The following is a 24,247-nucleotide window of genomic DNA, read 5'->3' as shown; positions in this document are numbered from 1 at the left end:
TGCTTCCCATTCTTCTGCACATGCTTTGCAAATGGTTCTGTCATTGGTTTTTGTTTCTGTTGATACATAATATATGTACATATTTTCAGAGTGCATGTGATATCTAGATTCATCCCTATATTGATGAAATCTGTGTACTTGGGATGTCTTTCACTTTAAATATTTTCTTTTCCTTATGCTGGTAATGTTCAAGTTATTCTCTCCTAGCTGTTTTGAAATACACAGTAGATGACCCACTGCCATCCCCCTGCTGATATATCAATAGTAGTTCTTGTGCTCCCATTAGGCTGTGTATTTGTGCCTGTTACTAGCCTCTGCCCATCCTGCTTATGAGTGGGCTCTGCTGGGCCCTGTTGACCACCTACTCTTGGTCTCCATGAGATCTGCTCTCAGCTCCTGCTTAAGAGTGAGAACATGCTCCGTTTCTTTGCTTGGCTGGTTTGTTTGACGTAATGTCCTCCAGCTCCATCCATACTGTCGCGGATGACAGGGCTCTCCGCTGTGTGGTGGAGTATTGCTCCTGTGTATGTTCAGGCCACGTTCCCTTCATCCCCTGTTGACGGGCACTCAGGTGATCCCGGACTTGGCTGCTGTGGATGGTGCTGCACTGAAGCTGAGAGCAGTCACTGGCTTTATACTCAGGGGACATGAGCCACTTTGATGTTCTCAAGCAGCCTATCCCCAAAGCCCTCCGTAAAATGCCGCATTCGTTTGTACCCACGGCTTCTTCCACTAGGATGAACAGCTGGGAAGGGGCTTTGAGTGAATGCTTGGGTTTCTGTCTTTAATTGGTACCCAGCTACACTGGCCAAGCAGGGGTCCCAGTGACCCTGGACACTACCTCACATAAGGTCCAAAGATGCAGTTAGGTTCTTTTTTTAACTTAAAAAAAAATGCTTTTGACCTGGTTAAGCTATAGCATTATCAGTTAGAGTTTTTCTATATTGGAAACGTGTATATTTTATTTTCTAAGAAGGAAAGAAATCCTCTTAAATACTCTAACCACAGATTAAATCATGTCAAGGAAAGAGGTACTATTTTGGGGGAAAATTACCCCTTCATGTCAAAGATCAAGGAGATGACTTACATTGTTTAATTGAGTTAATTATGAAATCTTAAGTGGTTTTAAGAAGATGAGCTGTGGATGCTGCAAGACATGAGACTGATACTGATTTAATGTTAGTCAGCCCTGACAGAATGTGGCTAATATTTAAAGCTTGCTCCAGTATTGCTTGATAGATTGTAAGTTAATGTAAAGATCTGTTTGACGCTTTTATTTTACAAAATATTGAGAAAAAGTTTGACAGCCAAGGAACAGCCTTCAACCAATTTCTTCCTAATTTCTATCACCAGAAAATTTTGTCCTGTTAATTCCAGAATTTACTTTTGGAAAGTTCCCGTAAGGAGAGCAGAGGTATTGGTGGTTGAATGGTGACTTGAATTTAGGTGAAGATCGTTAAATATTTCATAGTCATGTTTGTCTTGGTGGTTTTAGCAATTTTATATTAAACTTAGAACTGCGAGTCAAACCAAATGTGTTCTTTTGCTTTTGTGATACTCCTTTGTATGACTATACTGGTAAAGAATGATAAAATGTGTATAGGGTATTTTTTTCTGTGTAGATATTAGGATTTTTAGGGGAACAAATTAATCATTCTTCTAATATACACTGTGTTGTGTGTTGGGTCCTTTGTATATTAGTTGAATCACTCTAATGAGGACCACTTGAAAGTCTGTTTCTATAGCAGATCTTTTATATGTTGACTTGTGTTATGCAAAATCCTTCATCCTCTAAGAAGACTAAGCAATGGGTTGGAGGAGAGATTTAATCACCCATTAGGTCTATTCCGAATGCTCAGAATTGAATGCAAGTACTAATTATGTTTTTGAAGTGAGGTGTGTGTGTGGTGGACTCCTTTTTAGGTCATGGGAGGGAGGTAAAGCAAAGATGAGATTTGCTGATGAACATTTGTGCACATGCTAGTGGAGAAGTCATATGACTTGACTGCACCTGCGTACTCTGATTTTGGTTTCGTTAGTGTCCATAGCCACAAGCCTCAGCCGCCTCTGGGACCCACCCTGAGGGGCTGTGGTGAGGGTTATTACAGAGTTGTGTGTCTTAGCGAATGACACAAACGGCCTTGTGGGCCTACTTTGGCTTTGTTTGAACCTCTAGAATGTTAAACTAAGTTTCACATTTTGAGGATTATAAATTGTGATTCTTGTCTAAGAAGAGGTTTCTGTTGTCTCTGAAGACAGGAGCCGCAATACAGAGGGTCCCTGGCTCCCAGTGGTTACATTTGTGATTTTTTTTTTCAACCTTGTGATGGTGTGAACTAGTCACACTCAGTGCAGTGTTCGGCCCGAGATGGGCTGCCTCTGGATGAACCCGTTGTAAGTTGAAACTATGATGTCAAATGCACTTTCTATTTAGGATATTTTCAGCTTACGCTGGGTTTATTGGAACAGTTTCATCCCATGGTAAGTCAGGGAGCATATGTGCTCATAAAAGTAAAGAGGATCTCATAGATACCATGAGATATAATGTCTCTGATGTTGTAGAGATACGATGAAAACAATCAAGTGGGATTTGGAAGCCTTGGAGGGACTCACAAGGGCAGCTCCTGGAATGCAAACGTGAGCGCCACTGGCTTCTGGATGTGACATCTGTGCCTTCTGCTTAGCCCAGTGGGTTATTGGCTGCTCCTGAGGGCAGAGAGGTCCAATGTTCCTGTGTTTAGGTGTTTGAGCTGCCTTAAGAGGCTAGGTCAATTCTCACTGGTGTCTTCAGGGCTTTAGGTCCTCTGAACAAGCAAGAGGAAGGGCGACTGTGTAGAGCTTTGGAAATCTCAACGGACTTCAGGGCCATCCCCCTTGGCAGGAGAGAACCCCACTGGAGGCGAGCAGGGTGCCCTGCGTGCCTGTGCTGGACCCAGGCATGTACGGACGTTGTGAGGGCCACAGGACACAGATCGGTCTTGGTTCACAACTGGTGTCGATGGCCACGCAGCATTTCTGCCAGGTACATGAGTGCGGGGACTTGGGTTTTGGGGTGTGCGTCCTGGTTGCCTAGTTGCTTGGAAGACCCCTATTCAGACCCCAGCCTGAGTCACCGTGACAGGCCTCCCGCTTCACATGCCACACGGAAGCCCTGGCATCGGTCACTGACGCCCACCAGCTGTCAGATGTGCGTGTGTATCTTCCCTGGTCTCGTGATGGGTCTTGTTTTGAGGTTATAGTAAACGTTCTTTACGAGGGGTTTTGGATTTTTTATGTTGTTTGCAAGGAGGCAGCAGGGAGTGCTTGAGCAGTGAGATCCCCTTCCCAACCAATGCAATTTCAGATCACAGCAGGTAATTAGGGCAGCTGAGCTGTGGGATCACCTTTCCAACCAATGAGAATTCGGATCACAGCAGGTAATTACGGCAGAGGGGCGGGTGGCAGAACCCTGAACTGTGGCTGTTTCTGGTGTCTTGCCCCGCGGACAGAGCGTGCTGGGGCCTCCGTGGTCCTCTGTGGGGTGGGTGGAGCACATGAGCTGGGTGCTGCTGGGCTGTGGCTGGCTCCCCGGCCCGGGGTTTATGCAGGACTGGTTCTTAAGACAACTTGGAACCCAGAAAGCAGCACGAGGAGAACGAATTTGTGCGTTTCGGGATCCTTGGTGCTTCCCAGTCTCAGATGATGTGCAGGCTCTGAGGGGTCTCGCCAGGAAGACTTGCACAGTCGGCCCCCAGGGTGGAGTGGGGCTGCAGCGGGTCTTGCAGGAGCTGGAAGTGGGGGTGAGTGTCTCGCAAGCGGGACCTTTCAAATGGGCCCAGCAGGATGCATCCGTTGAAATGGTGCCACCTAAAGCAGGGCTGCGGCCAGCAGGGCCTGAAAGGCTACAGCGGGCTCTGTTTCTGCTCTCTCTTGAAAGAGTTTCTGCATGGTTTTCCTTGGTTTTTGTCTGTTTGGAGGACGCTTCCCCCTTTCTTGGGCTTACCTAGCCTTCTGAGCTTCCTTGTTGAGTATGACAAAGCCCTGAGAAGGCATTTTTATCGCATAATTATGTTATCCTGGTGGCTGGATAAATGACCTGCAAATGTGGGTGACTCAGTAGCTCTGAGTGTGTTCAATATGCAAGTCAGAGGTGGGAATGAAATGTTCAGGCAGGCATCAGAGGATCTGTTCTCTGCTTCACACTGGGGCCCTGGTTTGCTGACAGTCTTCACACTTGATCCAAAATGGGGATAATGAAGTCTCACGGATTCGGCTTCAGCTAAGAGCTGCCTCCAGTACAGTCTTGTGTGAGTAACAGTATATAGGTTTGGTGCAAAGGGCAGGCGTCAGTTGCTCTTATTTGTGGTGGTGCTTATGGTGGCTTTTCCGTAAGGAATGTGGACTTTATTAGCTTTGGCAAGGGAATCCTGAGTGATAAATTGGAAGAATGTTTCAGGAAATTCTGGAACCTGCAGTGAATCTGGAATCTGTATGAAATTGAGATTTGGATTCTCACAATTTCCTAATGCTACCCTGAAACCCAGCAGTGGACATAGTCGTAGAGCTTCAGTTGCGCTGCCCCAGTTCCACATTTTAAAAGGAACACGTTGCTTTCATCTAGAATGTTCTGAGCTCTGAGTGCTGCCGGCAGAGTGACCAGCTCTCTGCATCAGAGGGGAAGCCAGGGCTGCGTTCACGGTGTCGCGGCAGCCGGGAACTGACCCTGGACCTCAGGCACGTGTGATGCTGACCATTTTCTGTAAACTCCAAGGGTGTAGTGGTCTCCTTGGCGCTTTACAGTCTTCTGAAGCTTTTGATGTGTCTGCACTTTATAGATTTTTCAGAAGTAGACAGCTTTTTGCCATACCCTTGGGCTGAGTTTCGTCAGAGGCTGGTGTGTGGGAAGCACCACATCCACATTCTGACAGGGAAGACTCTGGTGCCCAACTGAGGTCAGAGTGGAAATTTGTTTTTCCTTCCCTCCAGTCTGGTCCAGCTGCTCCCTGCTTGGCTAGAAGAAAATCATGCTTATCCAAGTCGTAGGCAAACCCCCGAAGTCATACATTTGTCTTTTTTCTTTAATATGCCCCTTTAGTTTATATGGGACGATAGATAGAGAAGTGTCTTTTAGGGGAAAAATAATTTCTTTAATTACAAAGAACTTTTTGGATAAAAACTGCAATCAGGAGGCTATTTTGTAATAAGATCTAGTTAAATACTACAGTGGAAAGCTCCTTATATTTTATCTTAAACTTGGGCCTGGTGTGCATGGCCGCACGCTCGTACTCATGACGCCACGCTCAGCTGTGAACTACCGGCACAGTACATACTTTCTGGTTGCTTTTTTGAAAGTCTTATTGCTTGGCCTCTCCGACTCAAATGTTGAGTTACGTTGATTCTGTTCAGAATGTTCATCCCTCCGTCTAGGGTCCTGTCGTCCATCTCAGAGGAGGAGACCTGAGGATGAAATAGAGGCCAGAGGGCTGTGGGGCTGAGGGCGAGGGTGGAGCATGGGGCCGGAGGGGCATGGGGCCAAGGGTGGGGCAGCGGCCTGAGGGGTGCAGGGCTGAGGCCGGGGCAGTGGTAGGAGGGGTGTGGGGCTGTGAGCCAAGCTCCATGGTGGCCTCTATGAATTGGGAGACTCCAGGCAGGAATACAAGCTACTGACCCCTTGACTTCAGCCCTGGGACTCCTGACTTCCAGGGCTGAGAGGAGGTTTGCATTTGTGGTAATTTGTTGCAGCAGCAATAGGAAGTTAATGCATTGTATCTGTTCTTCACCTCCAAACCTTTGAAAAGTAACCCTGTTGTATCGGCCTTTTGTGTGCCCTAAATTCTAATGAGATGGTTTGTAGGAAATAATGGACACAAACGATGACAGAACAAAAAGTTGGACAGAAGCAGTGTCTTCTGTGGTTCTGTAGTTTGGGTCTATGAAGTTAGATTTCGGTCAAAGAGTGTGTGGTCTTGTTCAGCGTGTACCTGGAGTACTTGTTCAGAGCTCCTGGGGGAGTGGTCTTTAACACTGTTAGGATTAAAACTCAAAGCACATTAGGGCCAGATTTCCTGAGTCAGTGTTAGGAGACCTTTGAATAAGAGTTGGCGTGTAGAATCTGCCCACTTTACTAGTATGAAGCAGCAAAGTCTTTTTTTTTTTTTTTTTTTTTTTTTTGAAATGGAGTCTCGTTCTGTCTCCCAGACTGGAGTACAGTGGCGCGGCCTAGGCTCACTACAACCTCCACTGCCTGTGCTCAAGTGAGTCTCCTGCTTCAGCCTCCAAATTGCATGATTTATTTTCCTGTTTTATATACTTAGTATGTGAAAGCTCTGCAAACTTTATTAATACAAATGACATGCCAAAACTTATGAGAATCCAGCATTTTCCCATGCAAATTAGTAGTGATGTGGAATTCCTGGGCTGGTTTGGTTTTGTAAGACATGGGATGGATTCTTTGCCTAATTTCTGTGGAACTAACAATTGTTAATCACCCAGCACTCTTACCTCCCCCAACAGCTCAGGTGAGGGGGTTGTTACCCCCACTGTCGTGATGAGAGGCAGGAGACTGAGGCTTAGATGAGCAGGTGACACATTACTGTCCAGCTCCACCCACCCTGTAGTTTCCTGCCATGGCTCAGCTATCTTCCTGCAAGAAAGGAGAGACACCCTGGTGCTGGGTAGAATTCCTTGTGAACCCCTTTGCATCCTCCAGGGAGTTCTTGTTACGGTGGTGGCCCATGTGGGGAGGCCTCTGGCCCACTGAGAAAGTGACTCAAGTTGTAACATTACTGTCTCTCTGTCGGGCTGCTGTCGATTGGGTGATTTGTAAAGAGACATTTATTGCTCACAGCTCTGGAAGCTGGAAAGTCCAAGGTCAAGGCACCTGCACATCTGGTGTCCCAGGGCCTGTGGCTTACAGACGGCAGCATCTCACCGGGTCTTGCGTGGCAGCAGGCCTCTCGTCGGGACTCACATGGTGGAGGAACAGGAGGGCTCCTCCAGGCCTCCCAACAAGGACACCAACCCCAGTCCTGAGAGCAGGACCTCCCAAAGACCCCACCTCTTAATGTATCCCTTCGGAGATGGTTTCAGCATGAGGTTTTGGGGACATTCAGGCCAAAGCCATTGCTCTGCTGTGGTGTTAGGGCTGCATGGCGTCATTACTGCAGCAGAGCCACAGCCTTCTCATCTGCATTTGCTGCAGGAGGAAGACGCAGGTGCCTGTGCAAGTTGGGGTTCAGTGCAAGAAGTCGAGACCCTCTAGGAATCTTAGCAGGAGGAACTTAAGGCTTTGAGAACTGATACCTTAGGACTGTAGTTTTCTTCAGACTGTAAAAACCTTGGTGTGTGATAATACTGAACATTGCCTGAGCCCTGTGATCCTGTAAAACAGTGGTGGTTAAGACATTCCCCCTCCCCACAACGGCGCCCCCACTTTTACTGCAAGAAGCCCCTTCCCATGTGGCTTAGGCTGCCTGGGGATGACCATTTACCGAGGACAAGGCCAGACACAGGCCTTCAAACCCCCCTTCTCAGCCTTATAAGTGATTAGCTAAACTGCCTGTTCCCACTGATCAATCACTTCCCACCTTGAAATGGTTCTTCGTGGTGCAGTTGTGCCTAGGCGGGTGGACTTGTCTTTGACTGTTGCCTTCCACAGAGGACGGTTAGGGTGGGCAGGAAAGAATTCTCTGCTACAGGTCTGCATTCCAGGCTGTTTCCAGAAGTGGGAATTCTGGTGCCCTGGAGTGTGGGAATGGATTTCTAGTGTCCCAGCTTCGGGTGGAGTTGAAATTGAGTGAGGCAACCCACCACAGTCATCTGGAGCCAGGAACTAGAGCCATTTTTAAAGTGGCAGTTTCTCCATAAGATTACCCAAAAAATGCGCTCAGCACGTTTCTTTCTTTCTCATATGCATTTGGCCATCTAAAATGGGAATGGTTTTTTGAAGCATGGATGTAGTTTTAAATTTTGAGTATTGTAAACCTTAATGTAGCTTCTTAAAATGTTTGCCTGAGTATCTGGAGATTTACTAAACCTTTGGAGTGGTAATAATGAGTTGATCTATACGACTTTACTTTCATTGCATCATAGAAAGCACTCTAATTAAAACCTCTGCAGTTGGGCCAGCAGGCGATTGGCCAAAATAAATTCTGCTTTTTGGGTTTCTTTAAACAAACAAGGGAGTAGAGTGTAGGCTGAAGTGGCAAATTCATTTCAGAGCACGCCGGAGCCCTCAGTGATTGAGCAGCCTTCTCAGGTGAACATGTATCGAGCCGTGAGTCTTGGCAAGCCTGGCTACTGATGTGTGCACGTGACATCACAGAGCCACACCTAGGAAGATGTGGTTTCTGTAACAAGCTTTGGAAAACCGAAGTTCAACTTAATTATCCAACTTTGTTACAGAAAAAGCTTAGACCAGATGGCCAAAGACCTGATTGTTTCATGGTTGAGACATGGTTATAAAATTGCCCTTACTTGGTGCCAATCAGTGTTGGTCCACAGTGATACTCCTCCAACGTCACTGAATAGTTTGGAGACTGATATGAGACTGTGAAAATCTCCTTAAGGTGAAAAGGGCTCTGGGGCACCCGGGAATATCCGCACACCCGTGGCCATTCCCCTATAAGGTGGAAAGGACGGCTGGGTCACGCGGGAGCATCCGCACACCCGTGGCCGTCCTCTTTAAGATGGAAAGGGCTGGCCGGGCGCGGTAGCTCAAGCCTGTAATCCCAGCACTTTGGGAGGCCGAGACGGGCGGATCACGAGGTCAGGAGATCGAGACCATCCTGGTTAACATGGTGAAACCCCGTCTCTACTAGAAAAAAAAAAAAAAAAAAAAAAAAAAACTAGCCGGGCGAGGAGGCGGACGCCTGTAGTCCCAGCTACTCGGGAGGCTGAGGCAGGAGAATGGCGTGAACCCGAGAGGAGGAGCTTGCAGTGAGCTGAGATCCGGCCACTGCACTCCAGCCTGGGTGACAGCGCGAGACTCCGTCTCAAAAAAAAAAAAAAAAAAAAAGATGGAAAGGGCTGCTGGGGTGCCCCGCAATATCTGCACACCCTCAGCCATTGTGGTTGTCCCCCTTTCTGCTCAGTCACCTCTGTGTTCCCGCATTCAGGCTTTAGGACACTCATGAACAGCTCGTCCCCTGGGCTGGTGAGGAAGGAGTGGGAGGTTGTTCTGAGGTTCTGTCACTGTCTGCCCTGTCATGAGCGGGGCAAGGCAGTGGCAGTGACCCTGGAGGAGTCTGGTCAGTGAGGGCTCTGGCAGGAAGTGCTGAGGCTTGAGGTGGCTCTGCCAGTCGTAACCCAATGTCTTCCCTCTTATTTCCACGATTCCTTCTAGTTCTGCACATTGCACTGCAGAGTCTCTGTGTGTCTATAAATACACATGAGTTACGATACAGGTGTCTCTTTCCCCTCTGTCTGGGGCTGGGCCCAGGGAGTGAAGTGCAAGACCCCCTTACTGCTGGATGCCCACCAGCACGAGGCACTGCCTGCCCTGCTAATGAATGCCTACAGCAAGTCCTGGAAGCCTCCTTCTGAGCACCTGGCCTGTTAACGGTGTATAGTCCCACCCTGAGCAGAGACTGGGGGGGCGGCGGCAGCACTGCCCCCATGGTGCATCCTTGGTGCATGGAGGAAAGTGTGTTCATGCTTAAAACACAGCCCATCCTCTCAAAAGCAGGGTGACAACCACATTTACTTCTGGAATCTTAAAAAAGGGCCCTTCTCTTTGAGAGAAGAACGTGCCATGTATGTGTGTACCTCCTTTGTTGTTTTTGAGACAGTTTCCCTCTGTCACCCAGGCTGGAGTGCGTGGTGCGATCTCACTGCAAGCTCCGCCTCCCGGGTTCATGCCATTCTCCAGCCTCAGCCTCCCGAGTAGCTGGGACTACAGGCACCCTACACCACGCCTGACTAATTGTTTGTATTTTTAGTAGAGACGGGGTTTCACCGTGTTAGCCAGGATGGTCTCGGTTTCCTGACCTCGTGATCTGCCCACCTCGGCCTCCCAAAGTGCTGAGATTATAGGTGTGAGCCACCGCGCCGGGCCGTATGTGTGTACCTCTTTACAAGTCTTGCCCAACCTTTGCATTGAAAAATTATGGAAAAACTTAAGGATGTAACTGACAAGAACTTTATAGGTTTCTCCAAGTAAAAATTTGGAAAAGTTAAGTGAACCCATAATGTGTTTTATTTCTATGAGTCCCACACTTGGATTTTTAAATGTGGGCAAAACATCTATATGTTCTTCAGCCTGATTTCCGTGGAATCGTGAATGAAACGTGCTGAAGTTGTCGTGCGGATTTTGTTATGTGGCGGTGACAAGTGGGGCTGGTCATTAAACAACTGGAGGGATCCCTGTCCTTTCTATGCTTCTTTTGGACACTAGGCACGTGCTTGGGTGTTTTCTGTGTGTGTGGACAAGATGAGAACAGAATTTCCAGATTCACACGGTGGTATCTTCTCCCTTTTCTGTTAAAACGTGTCTTCTGCTGCTTCTACATAGACCAAGTGTTTCTTTCTCTTGCCTGTCTACATAAACGCTGTTTAACAAAAACCGTATTGTAGACATGTGAAGCTGAATTCCGCATGATCAAGCAGATAGAGATGACTGAGGATACTGTTTTGGGGAAGGAAGGTTTAAAATGATTTTTAGCTTTTTCCCTGAAATAGGGAATACTTTTAACTTTTTCCTTGAGATAGGGAATAATGAAATGGGAAAATAATTAAATTTTCCCATGTAATTGTTAGATTATATTTAATTATTAGATTATTCATGTATTGCAAGGGAAAAAGGAACTAGATCACCCCATGTACCCAACTGAAAATTTAAAGGGTATGGGCGAATTCATTTGAACTCCTTTAATTTGTTTTTGTTTGTTTGTTTTTGACAGTCTCACTCTGTTTCTCAGGCTGGGTGCAGTAGTACAATGACAGCTCACTGCAACCCCAACGTTCTAGGCTCAAGTGATTCTCCTGCCTCAGCCTCCCCAACTGCTGGGATTTACAGGCGTTAACCACCACACACAGCTTATCACCTCTTGGAGACTAGCTTTGAGTTTGGGCATTCACTGAACTATATTTTGGTTAATTCTCAAAGTTTGTCACTGTTTATCTTTAATTTGCTGAAAATCTACATGTATTGTAAAATGCGTTACATTTCCTTAGCATTCACGGATTCCCTGTTAGTGGGGCAGAGACACAGAAGGGCAGAAGGCGTTCGGACATCATCAGGGTTGCAGTTGAGTGCTTGCCCCGAACACACTGGAGCTCTGGGCTCTGTGGCCCCACGGGGGTCCTCTGTCCACCGAGGGGGCCGGGTTACCTGGAAGGTCCCTCCAGCCTCTGCAATTTTGCCCTTTTCAGGTTAACATCTCATCGTTGTCCTGGACAGCACTGCCTTTCGTTCACTGATCCACGAGTGAACAGCTGGTCAGTGGCCAGTGCTGCTTCCTTCAGCTGGGAGGTGGTGATGTGATAACACTTCCGTGGAATTTGGTTCTTGGTATATTAAGGGTTCAGTTGTATGTTTATTTTTAATCTGCACCTCTGAATTGGTCTTTTGATTGCAAAGAGATTGCTTACTGGATTTGTTTCTGAATATTTGGTGGATAACAGGAGAACCTTGCTTATCTCTGTGTTCATTTAATGTGTTTTTGCCAGGCATTTATATGGGTGTGTTAGCCCTTAGCCCACTTTCTGTGTGTGGTGGAGTCATTGAAATCATTTATGTGAAGTCTCTCTTCTATTAAGGCCAGAGGACGTGGGGTGGTGTCTCCCTAAACTAGGGGGAAATGGCATTGTTCTGCCCTCCTCCCTGGGAACGCTGGTGTTTCCAGGTCTCTGAACTTGGCTCCCACACTGGGAGAGTGGCTGTGGCTTCTGGAGCCCGTTTTGTGCGGGACTGACTCCTTCACTTGCTTTATTCCCCATCGTCTTTGCTGCTTTATGACGCAGGGATGAGGGAGTTGGGCCCGGGGGCCTTGCCTGTGCCTGAAGGGCCCGATGCAGGAAACTCCTGGTGGGAAGGATGTTCCTTGAGGGCAGCTTTTGGAGTGTTTTCCTACTTTTAACTGAGAAGCAGCTATTCACATGGTTCTATTCTGCTGGTGTGTTTCAAAATAATTGGTGTAGAGTTGTGAAGATGTCCGAGACACCCATGATCCACTCCGGGCAAGTGCCGGGCATTGTGCTCAGATGCCTTCAGACCACATTCATATGCCAAAGATTCTTGCTTGGTTATTCTCAAACTTATGAGAATCTAAAACGCGAGCCACGGTATGGATTTTCTCTTGAGCCCCCATGACTTTGCCTTGTATTTTGGGCATGAATGACTTCATCAAGGGGAAAGAATTTGAGGAAGGAGCCTCTGAGGCTAGGAAGGGGTGGGAAGGGGCGGTGGGAAGAGAAGGGAAAAGGAGCTGTAGAGAGAAGAGCCAGACTGGGGCTGGGGCATCTCCCCATGATGCTCCCCTACCCCTGGCGCGAGGCCCCAGGGACTGACTGATTTTCCCACAGGAAATGTGTATGATTGCGTGTCTGTTTTGTGGGCTGGCCATTTGGATTGAGGGAATGTCTGTGTTGTGATTCCTTATTGATTCAAAGGTTGGAAAGGTTTGTGCTCAATACAGGGGTCTCTTGGTGCGATGGGAAAATGTGATCGCAGCCGCCTTCAGGGTGGGGAGAGCCCTTGAGGCCCTCAGTGGTGGCCGGTGTCGTCCTTCACCTCCCTGGGTCAGCTGCCCTCAGGGTGGGAAGGGAGGTCCTCGGTGGTGGCCGCTGCTGGCCTTCGCCTCCCTGGGTGAGGGCTGCTCCATCCCCGGCTCTCCGACTCCTTGCCTGCACCTTCCTCATTGGAAGCCGTGATCCATCAACTTTGTCCACGCGTGTCCTGCAGACTAGTGCTGACTGCAGGTTCAGCAGTGGTCAGAGGAGGCCAGAGGAGGCCCTCGTGATGCGAAGCTAAACGTTTAATGATGGCGCTGCTGAGTGCATGAGTCGCGTCAGGCCAAGAGTCTGGGTAGGAGGGAACCGCGGGGTGGAGGGAAGACTGGACAGATGGGTGCTTTCCTCGGCCCCCGGGAGCATGGCCAGGTCCACGCTCAGACCTCCTGGTTTCTCCCATATTTCCATAAATAGCAAGGGAAGGACTCGGGGCACCCAGGGACCTCAGGGGTATAAGCTGTGTCCTCATGTGGCCCTAGCTGTGGCCAGTGACGTTATTCTCTTTAACCTTAGGCTTATTTTGTATAAAAACGCAAAGGGACAGAAGTAGTTCAAGGGCCTCTAAAGACTTATGTAATTGTTAATAGGCCTACTTTTATGATTTCTTATGTATTAAGAGCAAATCATGAAACAAACTCATTTCTGTTTGAAGAAATCTTTACTGCTCTCATTTTTGTGGCAAGCAACATTGATTCTTTGCTCAGTGAGCGTTAGTGCCCTCCTGCCCAGTGCCGCTGCCTGGCGTGTCGTCGCACGCACCTCTGTCCATTGGTCTCCGTTCACCTTTCCACCTAGAATTGTAGGAGGGGCGCTGGGATCTTAGGGCTAGAAAGAAACTCTGAAGACCACTTTCAGGGGCGGCTTTTAGTCAGGGATCTCCAGAGAGACAGCCAGCCGGGTGTGCGTGTGTCTCCAGGGCGAGGCTTGCTGCAGGGGCTACAGAGTCCAGGAAGCCACAGGACCCACAGCCTGCAAGCTAGAGTCCTGGGATGGTGTGGCTTGAAGACTTGAGAAGCGGAGGGTGCAGATCCCACCCGGGTCTGAGGAGCTGAAACCCAGGAGCACGGGCTGCAGAAGACGGATGTCACTGGCCCATCAGCCAGACAGGTGGAGTGAACCCAGTTTTCCCCGCCTTGCTGTTTTACTCGGGCCCTGGGTGGATAGGGTGGTGCCCCCCACACCGGCGAGGATGGGTCTCCACTCAGTCCAGAGGCAAACATGCATCTCACACAGAAATAATGCAGAACCAGCCATCTGGGCACCCCGGGCACGCTCAAGTCGATGCATAAAACCAATGCCGCGCGTGGCCCTGACGTCTGCGTGTTCGCATCACTCCACGCACGTTGCTCGGTCATCGCCTCGGTGAGTTTGTAAGTTCGTTGTGTGGTTCTGGGGGCCTTTGTCCCGGGTGGTGGTGGTGGTGGTGGTGGTGGTGGTGACGACAGGCTCCCCACCGCCCAGCTCAGGTACGGAAGGGTGATGCCACCAACCGCTCCTTATTTCTCAGACACTTGAGCGGGTGCTCTGTGCAGCCAGTTCCACCTGCAGCAGCATCTGTTCCCTATGCCGATTCCATTTGGAGTGTGTGCCTCCCTTCTGTTGAGGGTGCAGCCTTCTTTCAGGGAAGAACTGTGTCCTGTTCGCCTATGTCTCCTGTGGTGTATCTCATGGCTGAATAAGTAGCTATAGGATACCTCGGTGGCTGAACGATAGGTTCATTGAAAGGAAAACTTTATACTTTTTTTTTCTTTTTGGGACGGAGTTTCATACTCAACGCCCAGGCTGAAGTGCAATGGCATGATCTTGGCTCATTGCAAACTCTCCCTCCCGGGTTCAAGTGATTCTCTTCCCTCAGCCTCCCAAGTAACTGGGGTTACAGGCGTCTGCCACCATGCCTGGCTAATTTTCGTATTTTCATTAGAGACAGGGTTTCACCATGTTGGCCAGGCTGGTCTTAAACTCTTGATCTCAGGTGATGCACCCACCTCGGCCACCCAAAGTGCTGGGATTACGGCCATGAGCCCCTGCACCCAGGAACTTAATACCGTTTTTTTTTTCCTTTAAATCATAATGGGCTTGTTAAATGCTTACGTTAATGTTTATTTTTAAAAATGTTATCTGTGACCTTTCAGCTTTTCACAGCACTTCTCGTGTGAGTATTTAAAAAAGGCCCTTTAGTCGTGGGGGAGAAGGAGGTTATCCCTTTCAGCAGAGGGAGGTGGAAGAACAGGCCCTGGTGGGTCTGAGCACAGGCAGTCACCCCAGCCTTGGTGCATGCTTAGGTCTGTTCTCCGTTCACCGTAGCCGCGTCAACTCTCATTGTCAGCTTAAAAATAAGCTTTTTCCTCTTTCTAATCAGAACAGTTAGTTTGTTAACCGTCACATTAAGGTATCGAGAATGATGGCTTTCAGGCCTCAGATATGACACAAGTAATAAATGCAGCTGACCCTGAACAACGTGGGTTTTGAGCTTCGAAGGATCACTTATGTTAATTTTTTTTCCAACCAAACCCTTACTGAAAAAACCTGGCTTTGTGGAGGGCCGACGTTTCCTACATGTGCTTCCATAGGGTGGCCGTGGGGTCCTGTGGATACGTAGATTTGGGTAAACTCGGGGGGTGTTCTGGAATCAATGTCCCTGTGTATACAGAGGGACAATTGCAGCTTTTTAGAAGTTTGTGTCCTGCCTTGTCCTAAAAAGGTTCCAAGGTGGACGCAAAATTATTTCATTCCTTTGGTTTTCTTGGTGGGATATTGATGTTTATTCTTCAGTGTCTAAAATCCTGTGTGAACAGAGTTACTGCTTCAGGAACAAAGCCAGTCTGGAAACACATATTGAGATATCCACCTTTTCTTCATGGTTTCACAAAAGGCCATGATGATATTTTATTCAGTTGAACCGTAGGAAACTGCCAATATTTGCTGGTTTTGGCCTACAAAATGGCAAGTTCGTACGATATTAAAAACAAAGGCTTCCTGGATGGGGAAAATAGGAATCGGTAAGAACCTGAAGTTCTCTGTCATGGCCTCTGAGTCACAGGTAAATAAACCTGCGTGAGGGGGAGTTGACTGTACAGTATTTTCCTTCTGTTTTGAGACTGTCAGAAAAAGGTCAGTTCCATTGCGTTGGGTCCCTTTGCCTCACCTTTGCTGCATAGGGGACTTGCCATTATACCTCTTGTTCCCAGTGCCCAGGAGGCTGATGCCACATAGAAGACCTGCAGGTCGGTGGATGTGAAACAGGCATCGGACACGCTGTGCACCTTGGGACGCATCTGAGAAGTGCGTGCTTGCGGCAGATCTGAGGGGAGGGCGTGTTCCAACTCCTCTCCCTTCTCTGGCTTTGCAGGCCTTTGAAGTTGGTCCTGGAAAATGAAATTAGTTAATACTGATTTAAGCTCCAGGTCAAAGTCTGGGGGCCGAAGAGACCCGCCCTTCACTAGGGGTGTGAAGCATTGGGTCTTCCCATCAGGAGGCAGCAGGGACTCGAGAAAGCCCCACATGCCCTCCAGTTCCCTTATGTTGAAAGGTTTTGTACTCGGCCATGCCGGGTCATTTTGGGAGGTGAGCAGGGGATTCACATGGGGGTGTGCAGTATTCTTAGGTGTCAGGTGCGAGAGTTGAATTTGTAGAAGCTGTGCAGATAGGAAAGGGCCTGGCAGGGAGTGCTGTTTACACGGAGCCGATTTAACGCGAGGTCTGTGCTCTGCCTGGGTCCGTGTCTGACCGGTGTCTCCCAGTCTGCAACAGGACGTTCACGTGACTTGGCGTCATCGTCCCACTCTGTGTAGATGTCTGAGGATCTGTGCGCAGCTGCTCTGTGAGAATGCGTTGTGATAATGAACTGAGAAACAGTGAACAAACCCTGAATTGGTTAGCACTGGTTCCACGCCCACTTCTGCCGTGGTTGGAGTCATTCATAATAAAGTGTGCTGGACTCCTATGCAGAGCTCTGAATTTCAGAGGCCCTTTAACTCGGCAGCTAACCAGCTGCTTCCTTCAGAAGACATTTGAGTCCCCTTTACCTGCCAGGGTGACCCTGGGAGTTTGAAGATGAGTGAGACAAGCCCTCTGTGTCTTGTGGATTTTACTGTCCAGAGGGGAGACAGATGTGGATGGTGAAGGAGGCCCTATCAGAGGTCAGCGCACGTCAGTTTTGTTTCTTCAGCACTTGCTATGTTCAGGCGTTGCCCCGGGCCATGTGCAGAGCATCTGGGGACCCTGCCCATGGCATCCCAGGCACAGCTAGCATCTGCGCCATCTTCATACTTGGCCTGAGTTTTGGGGAAGTACCGAGGATGGCTTCTGCCTTTGCTGGAGAGAGTTGGAAGTCAGGGCAGCCCTCCACAAGGAGTTGATCGCCAGCTGATTCCTCAAGAAAGAGAGGTGGTCCCCACATGGGCAGAGCAGGGCAGCATGCACAGACCTGGGTGTGGGGTCTGGGGCATGTGCATCTGAGTGGGGTCTGCTGGGAGACAGCAAGGGCGAGGTGTGAAGGCAGTTGGAATTTACAGGATAAATTATCACTAAGGCGATGCTGGGAAAACATAAAATTGGGACTCTCTGGGGTAAACGTGGACTTAGGGTGACCCTGGGCGTGGGTGTTTTCAGGCTCTGAAGGCAGAGATTTAGAAAATTGGGGCAGAGCTGAGCCCCAGACGAGGATGAAGACCACCCTTGGGATGTTAAATGAGACAGGGGTGGAAACCCAGTGAATGTCATGGGGGGGTCAGTCCAGCAGGAAGGCAGCAGAGGAGACCGGTGTCCTCAAAGGCCCCTTGGGCCTGTCTCTGAAAGTGCTGGGATTACAGGCATGAGCCACTGCTCCCTGCTGATACTTTTAAAATTTCTAAGCTACTCTCTCTCATACCCACTCCCGTATTTTTTTTTTTTTAAGACCAGGTTTATGGCTATATTTTTTCCAAGGGAATCAAAAAGTTACCTGTTTGAAGTACAAATAACACCGTGTTTAAAAATCAAAAATGCCAATTTGCATAGAAGTTTCCAAATACCCAGTTGGTTTGAGCCTTGCATTGCAGTGTCACTACCTGCTCTTAAATTTCTACACGATGTATAGATAGCGAGGCAGGGACGGCTCGTACATCTTCAGGTTTCGATTCTACTAACTTGGGCTATATTTTCATTTATTTTGGCATACCTGTGGGTGTGGCAAGCAATGCCAGGGTATTTATTTTGAATCTTGTCCAATAACAGCTGGGAAGATTTTCACATTTTTAGAATTTTCATAGTAATAGTTATAATTGACAAAGAATTTTAAATTGTGTAGTCATTATTTTGCTTTTTTTCTAGATGTGCCCCGAAACAGGGTTGCTAACTATCATTCTACATCAGAGGATTCAGAACAGTACCCTTTTGGAGCAGATGCCTGTAATCGAGGAATTCTGCCTAGTCAGTTCACTTTAAGCGTGTTTAAAAGGTTTTCTTTATCCTAGTTGGCACCTGTGGCTATAGTTGGTTTTCATTGCTGAGGAATATTCCACGATGGAAGCCGTAATTCATCTGTTTTTCATATTGGTGGACATTTGGATTGTTTTGGGAGGGTGTGTATGTCTATTCAGCCTTCATTTTTTCAGGATTTTTTTGTAGACGATAATGTAACAGTGTAACATCCTCTGCTAGGGAACCAACACGAACCCTGATTACAGCCACACTGACTCTCACACAGACTCTCAGGCCTTGTTACCAACACACAGAACCATTTTCTTAAGTTGAAACACAGTAGCAGAACCTGAAGCCATGTGAACGGTTCCTCCAATCCTACACTTGGAATTCACTTTTTATTACTATGTCTGCTAATTAGGAAGCATATCAATTATACAGAAATCTGAGAATGTAAAATTATACGTTTATAACAGAAAAAACCTTATTTAATAGCCCAGAACACATGGCTATGTTTTTCCCTCATGCCCCACCACTGTTTTCTTTGCTTGAAATGGGAAATGACACTTGAATGCGGTTTTCTAGCGACTGTTAGCCTGGCATAGTTCTTCAGAGACAGAGGATGTAAAGCACATGGAGAATTTCTGTTTGTGGAATGTGATTTCCCGGTCGCCTCATTCAGGTTACCACCGCCTTCCCCTCTGGCCGCCTGCACCGTGGGATGTCTGAGAAGGTCCCTGTTTCATCCTCTGGAAATTCTGAAAAGGAATGAGAGGAGGGCGTGCAGGGTGTGGTGCATTTGTGTTGGTCCTTCCAGCTTTTATTTGGAGTCTCGGCTACCTTGGTGGTTCCTGCCTTTATGTCCCTAGGTCGTGGCTTCGTCCTTGTGTCTAACTCACAGGCATACAGATGGAAAGGGAAGTTGTATTCAGCCAACAGCTGGATCTTATTCTCAAGGCTCAAATCGACTGGGTATTTGGAGACTTCTGTGCAAGTGGACATTTTTGGTTTTTAAACATGGTGTCTTATTTGTACTTCAAATGGGAAACTGGTTCTCTTGGAAAAAATATAGGCATAAAGCTGGTTCTTTAAAAAAAAAAAAAAAAAAAGGGAGTGGGTGTGAGAGAGTGGCTTAGAAATTACACCAGTAATGGTCGGGAGTGGTGGCTTATGCCTGTAATTCCAGCACTTTGAGAGGAGGAGGCAGGTGGATCCCCTGAGGTTAGGAGTTCCAGACCAGCCTGGTCAACATGGTGAAACCCCATCTGTACTGAAAAGATGAAAATTAGCCGGGCATGGTGGCAGGCACCTGTAATCCCAGCTACTTGGGAGGCTGAGGCAGGAGAATCACTTGTACCCGGGAGGCAGAGGTTGCAGTGAGCCGAGATCGCACCACTGCACTCCACCCTGGGCGACAGAGCAGAAACTCCATCTCAAAATAGAAAAACACAAAAAACAAAACAAAAACCCAGTAATGAAAACCTGATTGCATCATCTGTGATGGAGATAGCGGATTATTTCATTTTTAGTGACAGGATGAATTGGATATGTTTGCAGTATTGATTTGATAAAGGAAATAGTGAGAACCAAATGTGCCGCCCAGCTTGGAACTCGCCTTTGGCAGAACACCTGGCGGGCAACAGACTGGAGATTCGGAGACCGAGGGGAGAATTCTCACGCTGTGACGCTGGTGCAGTGTGTGCTTCTGGACTCCTGCTGGAGGGAGCTGCCCCTTTGCCTTGCAGGCTTTGGTGCAGTGGAGACCTTAGGACCTGCCCCTCCTGGTACACCTGTGGGTGTGGTGAGCAGTGCCAGGGCTGAGGCACAGGTGTTGAGCCCAGAACGTGGGACGGGAGAGGTTGCACACGCCGTCAGGCGTCTGCTCCAGCAGCTGGGGGTTTCTACAAGGGGGCGGGGCGTTGGTTTTCCTCCTTGAATTTGGGTGGGGAGGGTGTCGTGGGGTGCTGTGTCTGCACTTGTGTTGCTCTGAGGTCAAGTTGTGGCCCCGAGTCCCTGTCCCCCTGCCAAAGTGAGGTTTTGCCCATTTTCAGGTCAGATTTCCCTTGGGTCCGGGTCTCTAGGAGTGGGGGGCAGTCGAAGGGGGCATGAGCACGGTGGACGCCTGTGGGCCTCTTCCTCTCCCCTCAGCTCCTGGGTTGTGTGTGAAGAGCTGCCCAGCGGAATCACCCTCCTGCCTGGTGTTTCATTCACCAGAAATCGTTCTCACTGTGGACTCTTGAGTCAAATGTAATCCAGGAATGGAACGTGCTGTTGCTGGATGCCACAAACAGCATCAGGAGCCTAGTTGGGGATTATATGATCTTACCCCACACCTTAAAAGTAAAGACTATAGTTGTCAGGCGTCTGAGCCCAAGCCAAGCCATCGCATCCCCTGTGACTTGAACGTATATACGCCCAGATGGCCTGAAGTAACTGAAGAATCACAAAAGTGCAAATGCCCTGCCTGGACTTAACTGATAACATTCTACCAGAAATAAGTGAAAATGGCCAGTCCTTGCCTTAAGCGATGATTTGTGTGTGTGTGTGTGAAATTCTTTTTCCAGGCTCATCCTGGCTCAAAAAGCTCCCCCACTGAGCACCTTGTGACCCCCACTCCTGCCCGCCAGAGAACAACCCCCATTTGACTGTAATATTCCTTTACCTATCCAAATCCTATAAAACGGCCCCACACTTACCTCTCTTCGCTGACTCTTTGGACTTAGCCCGCCTGCACCCTGGTGAAATGAACAGCCATGTTGCGCTCACAAAGCCTGTTTGGTGGTCTCTTCACATGGATGTGCATGACAATAGTTAAGGGGATACTGAAGTCTTTGGCAGCTCCAAGAGCTTTTTCAGTTTGTGTCAGGACATTTTAGGCAGAAGGAAAAGCTTGCTTAGAGAATCTTACAGAAATGTTCGGTGCAGTGCCATTAACTCTTGGAATAAATGTGTAACTTTCCATGGCAGACCTCTGGAAAGAGATGCACTTTGAGTGCACCCTGGCCTGCTCGCTACAAGAATCGGCCGTGTCACCCCGCTTTCCGTAGGTCTGCAGGTGTGCGTGGTCTATTGCCCTGCACTGTGGCCATGGAAGGGAAGATGATCTGGAATGCTGGCGACAGTTATCAGTGCGTGTTGATGTGTGCTGCTTTCTACAGGGGAGAACATTTCTGTTTAATAAGCATCTCATCACGATGATGACTGCAAGATATTTGAGTCTCATTCAATAGTGTTTCTGGGTTCCTTCTGTTTTTAATCTGCTTTCTAGCACTAGGCAAGTGAAGACATGGAAAGTAAAAACCCATCGAACTTGTAGAGACATGGTGTTGTGTAGGAGCAGACTGTAGCCTCTGGCTCTGTTTAAAGATTGTAGTAAACCTCTTACCTGGCATAGTCAGGGTGTAAATTATCTTGTTTAATCGAAATGTGTATGAGTCATGCATTGTTGATGATGAGCCTGCATTTTTGATGAAATACCAGATTTTAAGGGAACATGTCAATGTGCTGTAAGATACCAATAAAGTTCCTCACTGAGGTTTGGCGCGGGTTCGGAGGAGCTGGGCCTTAGGTCACCAGGGTCGTCTCTGGGAGCAGATGCTCAGTGTGGGCATTAGTCACTTAGCCTTTCCAGAGCCGAGGAGCAGCTCTCTGTGGTGGTTTTTGAAACCTGTATTTTGAGTCAGTTTGTCCCACTTGACTCGAAGTTGCCGCGCGATTTCAGACCTTTGCCTCCACCGTGCGCTCGTTTTCTTGTCCCCTGATAACTGCCTCGGTTGCCCCGGCCTGACATTTGAGCCTTGTCGTTCATGGACACAGGCTCCGTGGTGGGGCAAAGGCCACGACTCCGGCTTGCACAGTTCTGTGACTCTCACCATGGCTTATCACATCACTCCCGAGATCTCCGGTTTAGAGGAAGAGTGTCCCTTTCCTGCAGGCCCTGTGTGGTGTGGAAACCACCCCTACCTACCTTTTTCTGTTTGAACTGCACCGTGAAGCTATTTCTGTTCTAGTCAACCATCAGAATTTAAGGAACAGTGATTTATGTAACTTATCACACACTTCTCAGCAGTTCTTTATGAATTTCATTCTGTTGTGAAATTATTGCAGTTTTCATGGCTATGCTGGTCTCACGTTGTGGCCCTTGAAATGAATTCCCTTCCCCATTGTGTGTTAAGGTTGTGCCTGGGAGCTGTTGAGGCCTCACCTCTGCTTAGGGCAGTGGCTTTGCTCTCCTGACAACAGGAAGAATCTTATTTAGAGCATTTCTAATGTGGTTTTTGCTTCCAGACAGAGTTACTTTTTTTCACAGAGACAGCCACTAAAGTCATAAATTATACTCAGGATGGACACACGGGTCAGCTGACAGAGTGGAGTCCAGAACAGATCCAAAGACACAAAAGCAGTTCAGTGGAATTTGAGTCTTGACAACAAATGGTGCTGGAATTATGGGACAGCCGTATGCAAAAGAGTGAAAACAGGGAGAAATTCCTGTATGAAAATTAAGGTAGACCATAGCCCTGAATGTAAAATACCAAACTACAAAACCTGCAGAAGAAAGGGAAATTGTGGAGACCTAGGGTGAGAGCTCTTAGCCATACCATGATCCATAATCAAGGAAGAAAAAAGTAGGTAAGACTCATCAAAATTAAACTTCTAATATAAAAGACACCCCTAGGGAATTGAAGAGACACATTTTCGATAGATGGGGAGAAGATGTCTATGAACCATGCAGCCGGCAAAGGACTCGTATCCAGAATGCACAGGACTCCCACGGCTCATGACAGAGAACAAACCACCTGACTTAAAAGCGGAAGGGACCTGAACAGATGCTTCGCTGAGAAGGACGGGAGGATGGCCCGAAAGCATCTGAAATGACCTTCAGCGTGACTGGTTGCACCGAGATGTGCACCGAAGCTGCAGTGAATTTGTTCACACCCCTGCTGGAGCGCCTGACTAAGGTCTTCCGACAGCCCCAGGTGCTGGTGAGGACCGGCAGTCGGGACTCCTGTGCGATGCTGGGGTTCAGCACGGTGCAGACAGCTTGGCGATTTCTTACAAAACTGAACTCACACAAACGTGGGTCCCAGTGACCCCAATCCTGGGTATTTACCCTAGAGAAACAGAATCTGATGTTTAAGAAAAACTGTGCCCAGATGTTAATAGCGCTGTCTATAGTTGCCCAAAACAGGTTACAATGTGCCACAGCCATATGTGGAATAATAAATAGCCAGCAGCCCCGGGGCCTGGCTCTTGATCACAGGACACCCCAGGTGCACCTCCAAGCACGATGCCCAGGAAATCGTGATTTTGCCAGTGTTTTGCGACAACACTCGCAAAAGACAGACCCGGGGGATGGGAGGACACGGAGAGGGTGGTTGCTGAGAATGGGAGGGTATGCTTATGAGGCCCCGTGAGTGGGTTTGGGGCTGTTGGACTGTTCTGCTTGTGTGATGACGATTATGGGAATATTTGTGCCGAAATTCACAGAACTGAACACTGTCCACTTTACAGTAATTTTTAAAAAGTGGTAATATGCTCATTTTCGGTACTGTTTTTAATGGAAGATGGAGTTTGCAGATGATTTGTCAGGGCAAGCCTGTCTCAAGAGTTTGTAGACGATTCTTTAGGGGACTGTCTCAGAGCGGTTGGGTTGGGTTGGAAAAGCCTTCCCTGTTGGGGGCAGTAGCATGGGGCATGGAAAGGATATTGCCAAGGAAACACGTAGAATCCTTTGAGGAAGCATGTGTATTTCTAACTTGCTATAAGATAGAATTGGAAATTGTAATGGTTTTGTTTTCTAGAGTCTTGGTAGAATAGGGAAGACAGTGTAATAAAAGCTAATTTTGAAATGAAGAATTTTAAAGATTTTCAACAGCAATTGCTCTAGGAAGTCACCCTGGAATGTTTTTAAAGATGTTCAGTAGCAATAGCTCTAGGAAGAGTCACCCTGGAGTTGCTTCTTGAGCATTGGTTTCCTGGCTGTATCTTCCGACTTTCATTTTTAAGTTTTGCTGTGAGTTGGGGATGTGTGGGAATAGCCATCCCCAGGTGTTGGGTAGGAGTCGCCCTGCACGGGGGTGCATGTGCCCCGAGGCCTGAGGCACTGTTTCAACCTAGCTTGGAACATGGGGACTCTTGT

The 24,247-nt window shown here is 48.1% G+C and overlaps 1 long non-coding RNA gene across 7 annotated transcripts in view; it reads left to right on the top strand.

The window, feature by feature from the left end:
- The window catches only part of LOC144334921 (uncharacterized), an 86,502-nt gene that overhangs the window by 8,597 nt on the left and 53,658 nt on the right, over positions 1-24,247 (top strand). For 2 of the 7 annotated variants that reach the window (XR_013405187.1, XR_013405186.1), the window contains exon 2: positions 13,625-14,070. The exons of the other annotated variants lie outside the window; for them this stretch is intronic. This is a non-coding gene — a long non-coding RNA (uncharacterized LOC144334921). The remainder of the gene's footprint in view (positions 1-13,624; positions 14,071-24,247) is intronic. 7 annotated transcript variants of the gene reach the window in all.

This window comes from Macaca mulatta, chromosome 15, assembly GCF_049350105.2.
Source record: "Macaca mulatta isolate MMU2019108-1 chromosome 15, T2T-MMU8v2.0, whole genome shotgun sequence".
Classification (NCBI taxonomy): Eukaryota; Metazoa; Chordata; class Mammalia; order Primates; family Cercopithecidae; genus Macaca; species Macaca mulatta.
The sequence above is the reverse complement of the archived record's forward strand: the minus strand, read 5'-3'. Positions and strand labels throughout refer to the sequence as shown.